Source organism: Manis pentadactyla, chromosome X (assembly GCF_030020395.1).
Source record: "Manis pentadactyla isolate mManPen7 chromosome X, mManPen7.hap1, whole genome shotgun sequence".
NCBI lineage: Eukaryota > Metazoa > Chordata > Mammalia > Pholidota > Manidae > Manis > Manis pentadactyla.
In genome coordinates, this window is record NC_080038.1 from 137,737,000 (window position 1) to 137,751,354 (window position 14,355).

Genomic DNA, 14,355 nt, shown 5'->3' on the forward strand with positions numbered 1-14,355 from the left:
CATGGTAAATTTTCTTGTAGAAACCCTACTGTACTTCCGGTCACCCAGCTTTTGTTCTGTAGTCTTCACACAGTCTACCACCTGGGGCTGGGTCCTTTAGAAATGCCTGTAATTATTAACACAACCTGTTCCATGCACCAAAGGTTACAAATGTGAATCTCTAGCCTGGACCCCTTCCACTGAACTTCAGATGTCTAGGTATAGCTGCATACTTGGTATCTCCATTTGATATCTATAAACAGGTATCTCCAGATTAACATGACCAAAATCAAACTCTTGATTTCTACCTACCATCTACTCTTCCACCACGTTCCCCATACCAGTAAACAACATCAGCTAATCTCCTGTTGGTTTTACATATCATAAGTATCTTCCTAACTATGGCTTGTCTTTTAACTTTGTATTGATTATCTCTTTCTCACATAATTTTGTAATTTTACATTGTAGTTTTGCTTCCCGCATTCTGGGTAGTTTTGCAGCTCTGTCTTTAGTTCATTAATTCTTCATCTCTGTCTTGTCCATTGAGGTTTCTGATTTCATTGGCACTGACTTTTGCTTTAAGATGTGCAATTTGACTCCATGACTTCTCATTCAGAAAGAGTTGCTTATTCAGGGATAGTCTGCTTTTGCCCTGGGGTTTGAAAATTCCTCTGTAAGTGGTTCTAGGCTTGACTCAGTAGGGCCTCAAATGTCAATATTTCTAACCAATTTTTAGTAATATATTATTTTGTGGATCTAACACTATATACTGAGTTCAACTTGGTTGCCACATGTATAAGGCACAGGTTCTGAGAGGGAGATCAAAAACTGATGTAACTGGAAAGAAAAAGAGGAAAGTGAATCCTTGTAATGGCTGGGGGACAGAAGGCCTTGCCACACATCAAGCCCATTATATTAAGCACCACAGAATCCAAAAATATTGATGCTGAAGTGTAGTTGGAAGTCAGTGACTTTTACAGAAAAAGAAGTTTAATTTAGGTAGATGAGAGCACATTTTTCTAGTTAACATGCATGAAATTTACAGAAAGTGGGAGAGATACCAAATATTCTTTAAGATCCCAGGTCTTAAGAGCCACGTTTAATGTTATTTCCATTACATAATTTTTCTAGAAGAACGCTGTTCCCAAGCAAGCTATTTCTACCTTCTCTGCAAGCATTCCCTTTAAAAGACAGATCTACCACTCTGCTAAACCATATTTCCTGGCATATATACAAGCAAGGTGTCCTTAACACCTGAAGGAAATCATAGAGAAAAAGGAATGAAGTAGAAGAACCACTTAAGGAAGAGATAAGAAAAAGAAGTACAGATAGCTACTATAGGAGTTTGGAAAATGGCTGCAAAAGATACTGGTTCCTTATCCCTGAACCTATAAATGTCATCTTATTTGGAAAAGGATCTTTTCAGATATGATTAAGTTAGAGATCTTATCCTATATTATCTAGGCGAGCCCTGAATACAATGATATCTGTCCTTAGAAAGGAAGCAGCAAGAGATTTGCCCCAGAGAGAAGAGAAGAAGGCAATGTGACCATGGAGGCAGAGACTGGAATGTTGGCTACAAGCCAAGGAATGCTGGCAGCCACCACAAGCAGAAGAGACAGGAAACATATTTTCCTCTAGAGGCTCTAGAGAGAACATAGCCCTGCTGTCACCTTAATTTTTGCCCACTGAAAATGGTTTCATACTTCTGGCCTCCAGAGCTGTGAGAAAATATATTTTGTTTTCTTAAGCTACCAATTTTGTGGTAATTTTTAAAGCAGTCCTAGGAAACTAATATACCTGCATGCACATAACCTATTAATGTAAAGAAAGAAGCTATTAATAAACCTAGTGGCCTGTCTTAATTCTCACAACTCAGGATTTTCAAGTAAGCATTTCCTTCAACTACATTCTAAGCATATTTTTTAATGTTTCTTGCTGAACTTTGCTTTCTTTTCAAAAGTTGCTATACAAAGTACCACCCCATTCTAGAGAACAACTGGATGATGTATGATCACAACTCTACAGTTTTCATTTCTTCACAGAGGGAACCAAAGCTCCATCTGTCCAGGGAACTCCACGTAGGGCCTGGTCATTTTGGAAAATGGACAAGGCCTAAGTGACATCAGCATGTCCCTCCTATCTCCCTTTTTAACAATCAGGCATTCAACCACAAACAAAAGAGCCTGGGTAGAAGTTGTGAGATCCAGCACTATATGCCAAGGAATTGGGGAGGAATCTCACCCACCCATGTATCTGGTAGGAAGCAGACAGATCTTGGTATGGTCTGCAGAACCAGCAGGAGCCAAGGAACCTGCCCACCCCTCTTGGATGTGGTTGGAAAAACCTAGAGAGTGCTGGCTTTGGCAGACGCCCATGGATGAGAGACTTTGTAGAAATCCAACCCCCCTGAGGGGGAGATTCCAGCATTCTATTGGAGAAAAAAATAAGTAAAAGAATTTTGATGCACTGGAGAGGGTAAAAGGAACTTTGCCAACACCACACCTCCCCCGAGGGGACACAGCATGGGGCTGAACTAGCCAGAGGCAACCCCTCCTGAAAGGGGTGTATGCTGTGGGGTATAGAAGGAGAGTGGAGAGTGAGTGTTCAGCTTCCCAGCCATGCAGGACGCTGCTAGAGAAATCCATTTCTCTTCAGCAACACCCAGAGTACTGAAACAGGACCTCCAAGACTTCAGGCGGGGAGGAGTTCAGGAAAGAGACAGATGAGAATATTAAAAGGCATTAAAAGAACATGGCTCTGCTGACTGCTCCCAGTACTTTAGCAGGAAGTATGCCCACCAGCCTGTGGGAGAACGTCACATGAAGACCCTCCACCTGGCGCATGGGAAGCCCCAATATCCCTAGAGCTAAACACACACCTCCCCCGACTCTGTAAGTGGCTCCTTATGACGCTCTCAAGAGTGAGTGTAGTGGTGAGAGTGAGCTCCTGCACATGGAGTGCAGTGAGAAAATCAAACCAGGGTCTCTGGGCAAGGGAGAAACCACAAACTTGAGCTGTAATGCCACTTTTTGGAAAACAAAGGAGAGGTTTCCAGCAGCCAGCCTGGTGAGCTGTAAAAACCAGAGAAGACATAAAAGCTTAAGAATTCTGCCACAACAGGGGCTCAAAGTGTACAGAAGGTATATCCATACAACATTAGAGAAAGCCTCAGATAAAACAGGACCAAAGAATAGTAATATCCCACCTGAAGGAAACTAGTAAAGATTTGAGGAGGTGTCTGCTACTTCAAACGTGAAAGCAGCAATTTTACAACTATGAGGAATACAAAGAATCAAGGGAACACGTCATCAAAAAGAAAACAATAATTCTATAATAACTGAATGTAAAGACATGAAATTTTGTGATCTTGCTGATAATTCAAAGTAGCTCTTGAGGAAACTCAACAAGCTACAAGAAAACACAGATAATTCAACAAGATCAGGAAAATAACACATGTATATAATGAGAAATTCAACGAAGAGATAGAAATCATAAAGAACCAGAAATTCTGGAGTTGAAGAATTCAGTGAATGAAATAAAAAATGCAATATAAAGCATCTACATCAGGGTAGACCACACAAAGGATAGAATCAGTGAGCCACAGGATAAAAATTTGAAGTAACCTAATCAAAGGAGAAAAAAGAATGAAAAAGAGCAAAGAAAGCCTATATGATCTATGGAACTCCATGAAATGTACAAATACTAGAATAATTGGAGTTCCAGAAGAAGAAAGGGAGAAAGGGACAGTTTTAATAAAGAAGTAACAAAGCAACCTTCTCCAAGATGTATTATAATGAAGCTACCAAAAATCAAAGAAAAAGAAAAAATCCTAAAAGCAGCAAGAGAAAAAAAAATCATCACCTATAAAGGAAAACCCAGTAGGCTATCAGCAGATTTCTCAGCAGAAACTTTATAAGCCAGGAAAATATAGATTTCTATTTCTATTTCTATTCTATTTCAATAGAATGATATATTGAAAGCATTAAAAGGAAAAAAATTTCCAGTCAAGACTATGCATTCCAGTAAAGTCATCCTTCAGAAATGAAAGGGAAAGACTTTCCCAGACAAACAAAAGCTGAGGGAGTTCATCACCACTAGACCTGCCTTGCAAGAAATACTGAAACAAGTTCTTCAGGATGAAATGAAAAGACACTAATTAGTGACATGAAACACACAAAAATTATACAACACATTGGTAAAGGTAAATATAGTCAGATTTAGAAAACTCTAATTCTGTAAGAGGATGGTACATCAACCACTTAACTATAGTGTAAAGGATAAAGGAAAAGAATATAAATAACTATGGCACCATAGCTTCTTAATGAGTACACAATATAAAAAGAGGTAAACTGTGCACTTTAAATGCAAAAGGAATACAGTCAACAATATTGTAATAATTTTGTATAGTGACAGATGGTTACCACACTTATCATGGTGAACATTATCATACTGTATATAATTAGCATTATCATGATGTATATAATTGTTGAATCAATATGTTGTACACCAGAAACGAATATAATATTGTAATGTCAACTATAATTCAATTAAATAAGTAAGATTCCCAAAAAATGTAGAAGGGGGTTAAAAGGGTGGAGTTTTTGTATGCAATCAAAGTTAAGTTGCAATCAGATTAAAATGGACTGTTTAATTTTAAGTTGTTTTATAAGCTTCATGGCAACCACAAAGCAAAAACCTAGAGCAGAATCACAAAATGTAAAAAAGGGGAACCATAGCATATCACCATGGAAAATCACCAGATTACAAAGGAAGGTAGAAGGAGAGAAAAAAAGAAACAATAGAACTACGAAATAGTAGAATAGTGAAATAGAGGACAGGGGGCATTTTAGGTAGTAGGAACAATGTGTCTAAGAAAACAAGGAAAATAATGGTCAGTATATTTGGTGAGCCATAAGTAATTCAATGTGTGTGGAGTGTATCGTGTGTGGAGGGTGCAATGTGCAGTAGGAGATGTGCTGAGAAATGAAATAGGAGAGATTATCAGGGATCATATCATACCATAAAGTTTCCTGTAAATCATGTAAGGCATTTGGACATTTCATATGATCTTAGGGTTCCATTAAAGGGCTTATAAATGAGAGTGAAACAATAAGAAAAGATCAAATGCATCTGGTGGTTTATTTAAAAGATGGATTTTAAAAGGTAGTATTGAAAGGACAGGGATACCAGTTAGATTTACTTAGTTCTCTATGTTTCACTAAGAAAAGAAATTGCCAGGAGTATAGAAAGCAACTCTATCATGCACACCTTAAAATGGGCTGCATGTGGCCTATGACAGTGATAATGCCATGACTCACTGATTGCCAAGTATGACTGCTATGGACTGAATGTTTGTGTCCCCATGAAATTCATATGGTAAAGCCTTATCTCCAAAGTCATGGTATCTAGATACGGGGCCTTTGGGAGGTAATCAGGTCATGAGGGTAGAGCCTTCATGATAGGATAATGTCCTTACATAAGAGGAGGAAACACCGGATCTCTCTGCTCTGTACCATGGGAGGATACAAGAAGACTCCCATCAGTAAACCCAGAGGTGGGCCCTTAACAGACACCACATCTGCTACCACCCTGACTGTGCACTTCTTAGTATCCAGAATTGTGAGAAATAGTTTGTTGTTTAAGCCACCTAGTCTGCGGTAACTCATTATAGCAGCGTGAACTTACTAATACAACGACCAATGAGCATATGCTACAGCACAAAGAAACAAGGCAGCAGGGAATGAGGATGCTAGACATCAACTTTTGGAAAACATAAAGAAATAGTTATCTTGGGAAATCAGGATCCATTGAATCTTCTGGTCAGAATGGTTTTGCTCAGTATGCACCAGTTCACACTTTGGAAGTGCTTTTCTGAAAGGAAACCTATAATCCAATTAGTACGAAATTACAGAATGTTTCTCTGGAAAGCACTACTGGAGGTCATTTAGTCTACCATGTCATTTTAAAAATCAGGAAAACAAAGCTCATAAGAGCAAGCTAGTTGGCCTGATGTCAATAGGTAACTAGTTGCCGATGTGAAGATAGCAACTTAAGTCTCCTGACGTATAGTTTAGTATTTTGTTGACCTCATTCTGAATTATGAAAAGAGTAAGATTGTGAGAAATGGTCTCCTAAATGTTCTACATCACAGGCTCTGTTACATATCTTATTCTGAATTCAATTTCCTCAAGCTTGTTTCAGAAATGTATAGCTCTAGGAGCTCCCATCCCATATGGTGGCAGAGGGGGAAGAATAAGGGTCAGAAGAGAGTTGAGTGACTAGATGCTCCTTAATAATTCATTAGGAAGCTGAAAAGCCTTCTCTTCATTGGACACAATAATATCCCACCATTTATTCAATTCAAATTTTGGCAACTAGCTTCTTATATAATGGTTTATGTCACTGATACATTTTTGTAGTAGTATTTATTTGCTGAAAACTAGGTATTACAAAAAGTATGATTTACTTTTTTTTCCCCCTAGAAGGTCCATCAGGGGTAAAATTGCCAGCTTTTACAAAACAATGCCATAATTTTGTGGGAATTAATGCCACAAAGAAAAACTGGAAGAAATTTTGCCATGAAATGATCAGTCCTTCAGATTATTTATGCAGTAAGTTTACTATAGAATCTCAAAACAAAAAGTGGGTGAACTGAATCTGGAGAAGGGTTGCACAGCAAAAATAATTCTTTTGGTCATCAATTGAACACAGTTGTTTGTCAAGAAATATATATGCTGTCCCTGATGCCTGACTCCTGTGTTACAAAATTCTGTATGGCTGTACACATATTAACCACCCAAGGGTAACAGCCCTCAGGCAAGACTCCCCATGTGTTCTTGAGGTCGTCTCCTTCCTAAAGTTACTCTTTTTGCTCTCTCCTCTACTTTTTTTTCCACTTTACCTTGCCCAGGTCTGGAGTAGGGCAGGACTGTGGATAAAAGATTGATCATGAAGCAAGAAAAGTGATCTAGTCCTAGTGATCACATTCTAGTCTAGATTCAGAAGCAATTCCATATTGGCCCCAACTGTTTGCCACACTCTCCTTTGCATCATCTCCTGACCAGCATATACACTCAATTCTAATTATGCTATTTACCTCAGAACTCAAATTCCTTTTTAAAAAGGTGTCCCCAACCATCAGGTCCAGTTTTAATATCAGTAGTTATTATAAAGATAGTAACCATTCACAAAGTATCTAGTGTATTTCCGGTTCTATTAAGAACTTTCAAATATATTACCTGATTGAATCCTTACCATGACACTCTGAGATAGATATTATCATCCTTATTTGATATTATTAAGCCATGTTTATTAGTTTCCTTTGTCTGTTGCAACACATTACCACAAAATTGGTAACTTAAAACAACAAAACTTTATGCTCTCACAGTTCTGGAGGCCAGAAATCTAAAATCAGTATCACTGGAGTGGAATCAAGGTGTTGGCAGAGCCACGCTCCTTTGGGAGGATCTAATGCAGAATCCATCTCCTTTCTCTTCTAGTTTCTGGTGGCTGCCCGCACCCCTTCGCTTGTGTCCACAGCTCTCTGATCTCCACTTCCACAGCCACTCCTTCCTCTTCTCTCTTTCATCAAATATCTCTTGCCTCCTCCTTATAAGGATACATGAGGTCATATTTAGGGTCTACTTGGACAATCCAGGTAAATCTTCCCACCTCAAGATCCTTTACTTAATCACATTGCAAAGTTACTAGCTATGGGAAGAGAAGCAGGTAGGAAACTTCATGAAGTCAACAAAACACACAAAAATGTGAGACATATACCTGGAAATAGATGAATTAAAAAAGAGGGTTTTGTCCTCCTAAATCCTCCTAGAATCCTTCTTGTATCTACTCCTAGCCTCCAACCTGCTGCAGCTTATGTTCTAAGACCTGGAAACATGCCCAGTAGCTTATAGCTAGAGCTGTACTTACCTTCACAACTGTATTGCAAAAAGGTTTGGTTTCTGGTGTAGATTGAATTATGTTCCGTAAAATTCCATGAAGTCCTAATCTCCAGTACCTCAGAATCTGACCTTATTTTGAAATAAAATCATTGTAGATATAATTAAATTAAGATGAGGTACTACTGGAGTACAATAGACCTTAATCCAATATGACTGGTATCCTTATAAAAAGAAGGTCATGTAAAGAGAAAGAGACACAAACAGAAGGAAGATGTAATGAGGACACAGGGGTTACATCATATAGAAGCCAATGAATGGCCAAGTTGCCAGTCGACCACTGGAAGCCAGGAGACAGGCATGGAAAAGATTTTCCCTCACAGTCCTTAGAAGGAACCAAGCCTGCTGACACCTTAATATCAGACCTCTAGCCTCCAGAACTGTGAGATAATGAATTTCTGCTGTTTTACCCACCAAGGCTGTGGTACTTTGTTATGGCAGCCCTAGCAAACTAAAAGTTGGTGGCAAATACACTGCCAAATATATCTTAGTTTATAACACAGTAGACGTTTCTCATCCATGTGACAATCCAAGGGAGGCATTTCTGGTATGACGATGTCTCTCTTCCACCTGGTGTTTCAAGACCCAGAGACCTTCCATCCTCTAATTTTCCCATCATTATGTCTCATCATTATCTGCATATAGCCAACAAAATGGGAAAAGCATACAAGGGGGGCAATAACCACTTCTTAAAAATATTGGCCCCAAAATATCATACATCGTTTCTGTACACATTTTCATGACCATCAGTCACATGGTCACCTTTAGCTGCAAGGGAGGCTGGAAAGTGTAGTTTATCCATGTGTTCAGGATGAAGAGGAGAGTGATGATTATTGGTGAAAAGCTGGCAGTCTCTGCTACATGTTTCATTAGAAAATTAACAGAGTATGGTTCAAAGAAGTTTCCGGGTCTGGCCTCAGAACCTCAGCCCCAGAGTAAGCCTCCCTTTTATAACTGTTATATACAGAATTTGGGCAAAAACCAAAGGGTTTTTTGGGGGGGTGGATGTGGCAATGGCAAAGGAAATCGTTCTGTAAGAATTTGGGCTTACCATTTGATTCATTCTTTTGACTAAGATTTTTTGAGCATCTACGATGGGCTAGGCAATAAAGACAGAGCCACAGACAAAATAAAGTGCTTGACTCCAAGGATTTTACATTCTAATAGTTAGAGAGAGCCAATAAACCAATAAATATGGAATATGTCAGGTGGTGATAAGTACTGTATAGAAAAAAACAAGAAGATGGGGAACGACAGAACACTATTTAATATAAGTTGGCCACAGAAGTTATCTCTGGCAAGGTGATAGATGTTTTAACAAAAATAGTGAATGAGCCAAATAGATCATTTGGAGAACATTCCAGACTTAAAAAAAACTACATGAAATGTAAAACACTACAGAAATGTGGTATTTTAGGTGTTTCTTAAGATATTTAAGGAATAGCAAAGAACTAGAGCAGAGTGAGCAAGAATAAGAGATATAGTATATATGAGGTCAGAAATATGTAGGGGCCAGACCAGGAAGGGTCATAAAGACCATGTTAAGGTTTTACAAATCAGTCTAGGTATAATGGGGAAGCTACTGATGAGCTCTGAGCTGAACAGCATTTTCAAAGGATACTGCAAGGTATTGTGTGGAGAAAGAATAGCAGAGGCATAGGTATGTAAGCAGAAAAGATCAGTTACAAGGCTATGGCAATAAGCCAGGGCAGATAGGATGATGGATTAAGACAGGATGGTAGTGGGGGACCTGGTGAGAAGTGGTTGCATTGGGGGTATATTTTCAAAGCACAATGCACTGGATACTTAAAATATTCTACCTAGATGCTTGCTGCTGAAGTGAAGGGAGCCCCACCCTTCTACCACCTAACACCCTTGCCAGCCAGTGGGTTGCCTGCCACTAGGAGAGTTCCGTAGGCAGAAATTGTGGGCAGAGATCTTTGCGGCTGCCTCTACACAGTTCTTGAAACTGGCAGAACTCAGCAGGTTGCACAGAAGGGCTTGGGGCCTCGGGAGCAGCCGAGAGCCTCCAGGCTGAGCTGAGAATTCAATGCAAGAACCCCTGAGGAGAACACCTAGGACCTCAACCAAACAAAGAGGACAAGACAGAGAAGAACCTGGGTTCAAGTAAGGAAATGGCCAGTTTGGATTGCACACTAAAAACATCAGCCAACTTAATGAGTGGAGGCTGGAACCAGATACATTTCTATATAAATCAATCAATAAATATGACATATTCTGGCCAAAAAAAAATATTCTACCTAGATCCCCCCTTTCAGGGCCAATGGACTCATTTCTCAGCTACTGGGCCTATAGATTGCTGAAGGCTCAGAGCTGCATCCCCAACAGAAAATGTCTCTCATATTTATGGGACTGTTTTGCCAAGGATTGCACCCCTACCCCAAGGTACCAGTCTGCAGGCGTGCTCGGGAAACTCAGGGATACAAGGCCCTTAACCCCTGTATGTGTACTACATTTTACCTATTGAAATTCCAATTGATGAGTATCCAGCCTACCTTGAAATCTCCACTAATATAAAAAGTATAGCAGTGAGCTGCCTTGTATATGTTCTTCGAAGAGCCTGCATGGAAAATACTTGGGGACATACATTCCGTACCTAAATTTCTGTATTAGTATAGACTTACTTTAAATTATGCCAGATTTTGCCCTACATGATGACTTTCATAAACTATCTTCACACTGGCAATGCCTGAGGGTTCCTATATTTATACATTTCTGTCAATAATTAATATTACCCTAATTCTCTAATTTTTGCCAGACTAATAGGTATAAAGTGATACACCCTTGCTGTTCTGTGTTCTGACTACTACAGAGTTTCTCCAAAAAATTCAAACTGGATTTTGATTAGGATTGAAATCTGTAGATTGAGTTTGATTGATCGACACTTTCCCATGCCACAAAATCTTTAAGTCATGAAAACTGAGACAAGACCATTGGCTTTATCAATTGTAACTATAAAAAGCAATATCAATAATATAGTGAAGAATTAATAGTTTTCAAATTTGAATGGTGGAAAAACCCAGAGGTACTAATATTCTCAAAAGTTACAGAATAAAAATACAGGAGCCTGAGCTAAATGACAGCCATAGAATTTGCAATAAGAACCACACTATCCAGTAAAAATAAAGAGAATACAAACCTTAGAAGGATCAAAATTTGTCAATGGTTTATTAATAATAAAAGGGAGAAATGGACCTGATCTCATCTTATGAAAGGTGGAAAAAAATGAGACTCTGAGGAAAACTGGAAGTGCTAATTGGAGGAAACACTGCCATTTGGATAGATCAACGGAAGTAAAAGCCTAACAGCTGAGGACCATTTGAAATGAAAGAAAATGTACATTGCTTATTAAGATAAATACTAAGAATTGGATGTATTGCACTCATTTTTAGCATGGACTTAAAGCTTTAGAAAATGCTAAACTTACATTTCAAAATCATATTGCAATGAAAATCATAGCGTTATTATATCAAGCAGGCCAATGCATTGTTGTAATGTCTCTAATATTCTTGTCATCTGATTCATCACTGTGACTCTCCAGTAGGTACTCTGGCCTCTTCTGATCCAGGTCATGTGGAAAGCAGGAAAACATCATTAGTGCAATCAAATAAGCTGTTGCTATTTCTGTGTCATTTAGCTCTTCTGTATGATCACTTACTATGAAGCCATGAGCATCTTACAGGATATTTGCAGGAAAGAGTGTGGCAATGTCTGCTGATATAAACCTTCCAAATTTTAAGTACCCTTGGGACCAGTTATATTTTTACTAAGTATTATGTGACTATTTTCTAGAAAATAGAATATTACCATTTAGCCTTTACAATTTTCATAACTAATAAGTCATATTTTTCACTGTGCTAAACCCTCTATTTCAGTGTAAATATCATGACAGTGAAAATGAATGACATTCTGAAGAAAAACTAGGCACTCCTCAGTGTATTCCCTGCACTTAAACTACATTTATTTTTACTAATGAAAGGACATACTAATAGGCCAATTAAAGTTATAAAAGAAGCCTATTCCTAGTTCTAAAATCCACACTGATTAATGATAGGAGACTTAAATTATTCATGGGAGCATGACTATTTCAGGTAGCAAAATGAATTTCCTAGTATTTTTTTTGAACCATTTATGAAGTCTGTGCTCACTACCAAGAAGAAAAAGCCAAATCTGTTCTCTAAACCAATCGTTTAGGGTGTACCACTTCCAGTTCACCTGCTTCCAGGTTTCCTATGCCAAGAAACTCCAATCATAACATACCAGAAGCCTTCTTTTTATTTCCACTATAAAGCTTTCCCACTCACCTAACTGCCTCTGGATTTCTGCCAAATCCAAGTGATGGTGGCTGACCCCGTTGCCATACAGCAAGTTCTGAATAAATACCTTCTGCTTTTTCCCATTTGGGTGGTCTCCATTATTTCCACAAAACAATGAGTCTTGATTTGGTCCCCCACATCAACTGGGACACTTTTAATTCAATACCTTTTACCCCATGGGAAAAGAAACTTTGTACACCCCAGGCTACATCAAGATCCTGATGCTTGTCTCAGGTTCACTTACAGAGCTATTTATCTTGTTTCTGAGCACAGCTATAAAGTTTCACTTTTTCTTTTATCTATTCTATATATGTGTCAGGAATAGAGGACTTCAAAGCATAAACATGTGATGCCATTTTAAATGGAAATTGTACCCTTTATTCCATAACTTCTTTTTTACATCTGACAATAATAGATAATAGCCAGATTTCATGGCTGCCCTATTTATGAGATGACACACAGACAAAAATTATTATATTAACAAAGGTACAAGATGTTGACATTTTGTTAATAATTATCCCTTTGGTGGTAATCACCATTAAATAATGGCTAATAGTGTATGTTAAATGACCACTTGAATAAAATGGAAGGTGATATTTTGCCAATTGATTGATCAGAAAAAAGGTGAAATACAGAGTTGGAATAAATCATCTATGCAAAATAATACGTAAAAGTCAATGTAAAATTTACTTGTAATCAGTTTTAATCACAGAAAACCTGACGGTTTCAACACAAAGAGATTTATATAAGGACCTCAAAGACCTCTTGACTATAATAAAAGAGAAGGCAGAATACTGTGATACTGAAAGGTACCAAGGGGAATGATATTAAGACTTGATGTAAATTCCCTATAAAAACTGATAAAAAGAAAATCTCTCATCACATTCTAAACATAGCACTCATGTACATAATATTAGCTAAATATGCAAGAAATGTATGTGTGTGTGAGTGCCTGTGTGTGTATATGTCTAAGGAAGGTGGGGTCGGGGGAAGAACGAACACCAAGACATGAAACTTGCCAGATCGAGCACACATGGCTGGTTTTTCTCACAACTCCTCACTGAGCTCTCCCACCACAAAATAGATCCGTTATTTAATGTGACAATCACTTTTTCTACCAGTTCCCTGGAGCCTGAAAATTACAATGACAAATGAATTCCTACGTCCTAAGGCTTTGTTCACTGTTAAAATGCAAGCCCCAGGACATCCGCACTGTGAAGGCAGTGAGAAGAATTTAGGCAAGTTCCTTAACCTCTCTGAGCCTCAGTTTCCTAAACTATGAAACATAAATTGTTACCTGCCTAAGAAGGAACTTGTGAAAACTGAATTAGATTGTGTGTGTGTGTGTATATACATACATACATATATATATACACATATAAACAAATGTACTATAGATGGAATGTTGTGTCCTCCCAAAATTCACATGTTGAAACCTAATCCCCAAAGTGATGGCATTTGAAGGTGAGGCCTTGGGGAGGTAACAGGTCATATAAATCATTATTAGGTCATTTAAGTGCCCTTATAAGAGATCTCAGGGAGCTCCCTTATCCCTTCTGTCATGTGACGACAGAGGGAAAAACGACGGCCGTTTATAAAAAAGGAAGTGGGCCCCTCACCAGACACCAAATGTGCTGGTGCCTTGGTCTTGGACTTCCAGCCTCCAGAACTGTGAGAAATAAATTTCTCTGGTTTATAGGTCACACAATATGTACTATTCTGCTATAGCAGCCTAAGCAGACTAAGACAATACATGTGAGGATACATGCATAGTGCATTCTCAGTAAATGATAACTTAAAATAGTAGGATTTTGCTCAACTGTTTATCATCTCCAGGCATCTTCAAATATATAAATACTCTTGGTGGCTTAGCACACAAGCTTTTCACTGGCTCCCACCTTCTCCACTCTGTTATTAACCTTTATTGTGCACGAATTCACTAAATCCTTTTCTAAGAACCTGTTAGGATGATGGGCAAAGAGCATGTGAACACTGAATGTCTTCAAGGCCAAAGGAGAGCTACCAAGTGGTGGAACAGCTAGTGAAGAAAGGATGGGAAAGATGAAGGTTACAGGTAC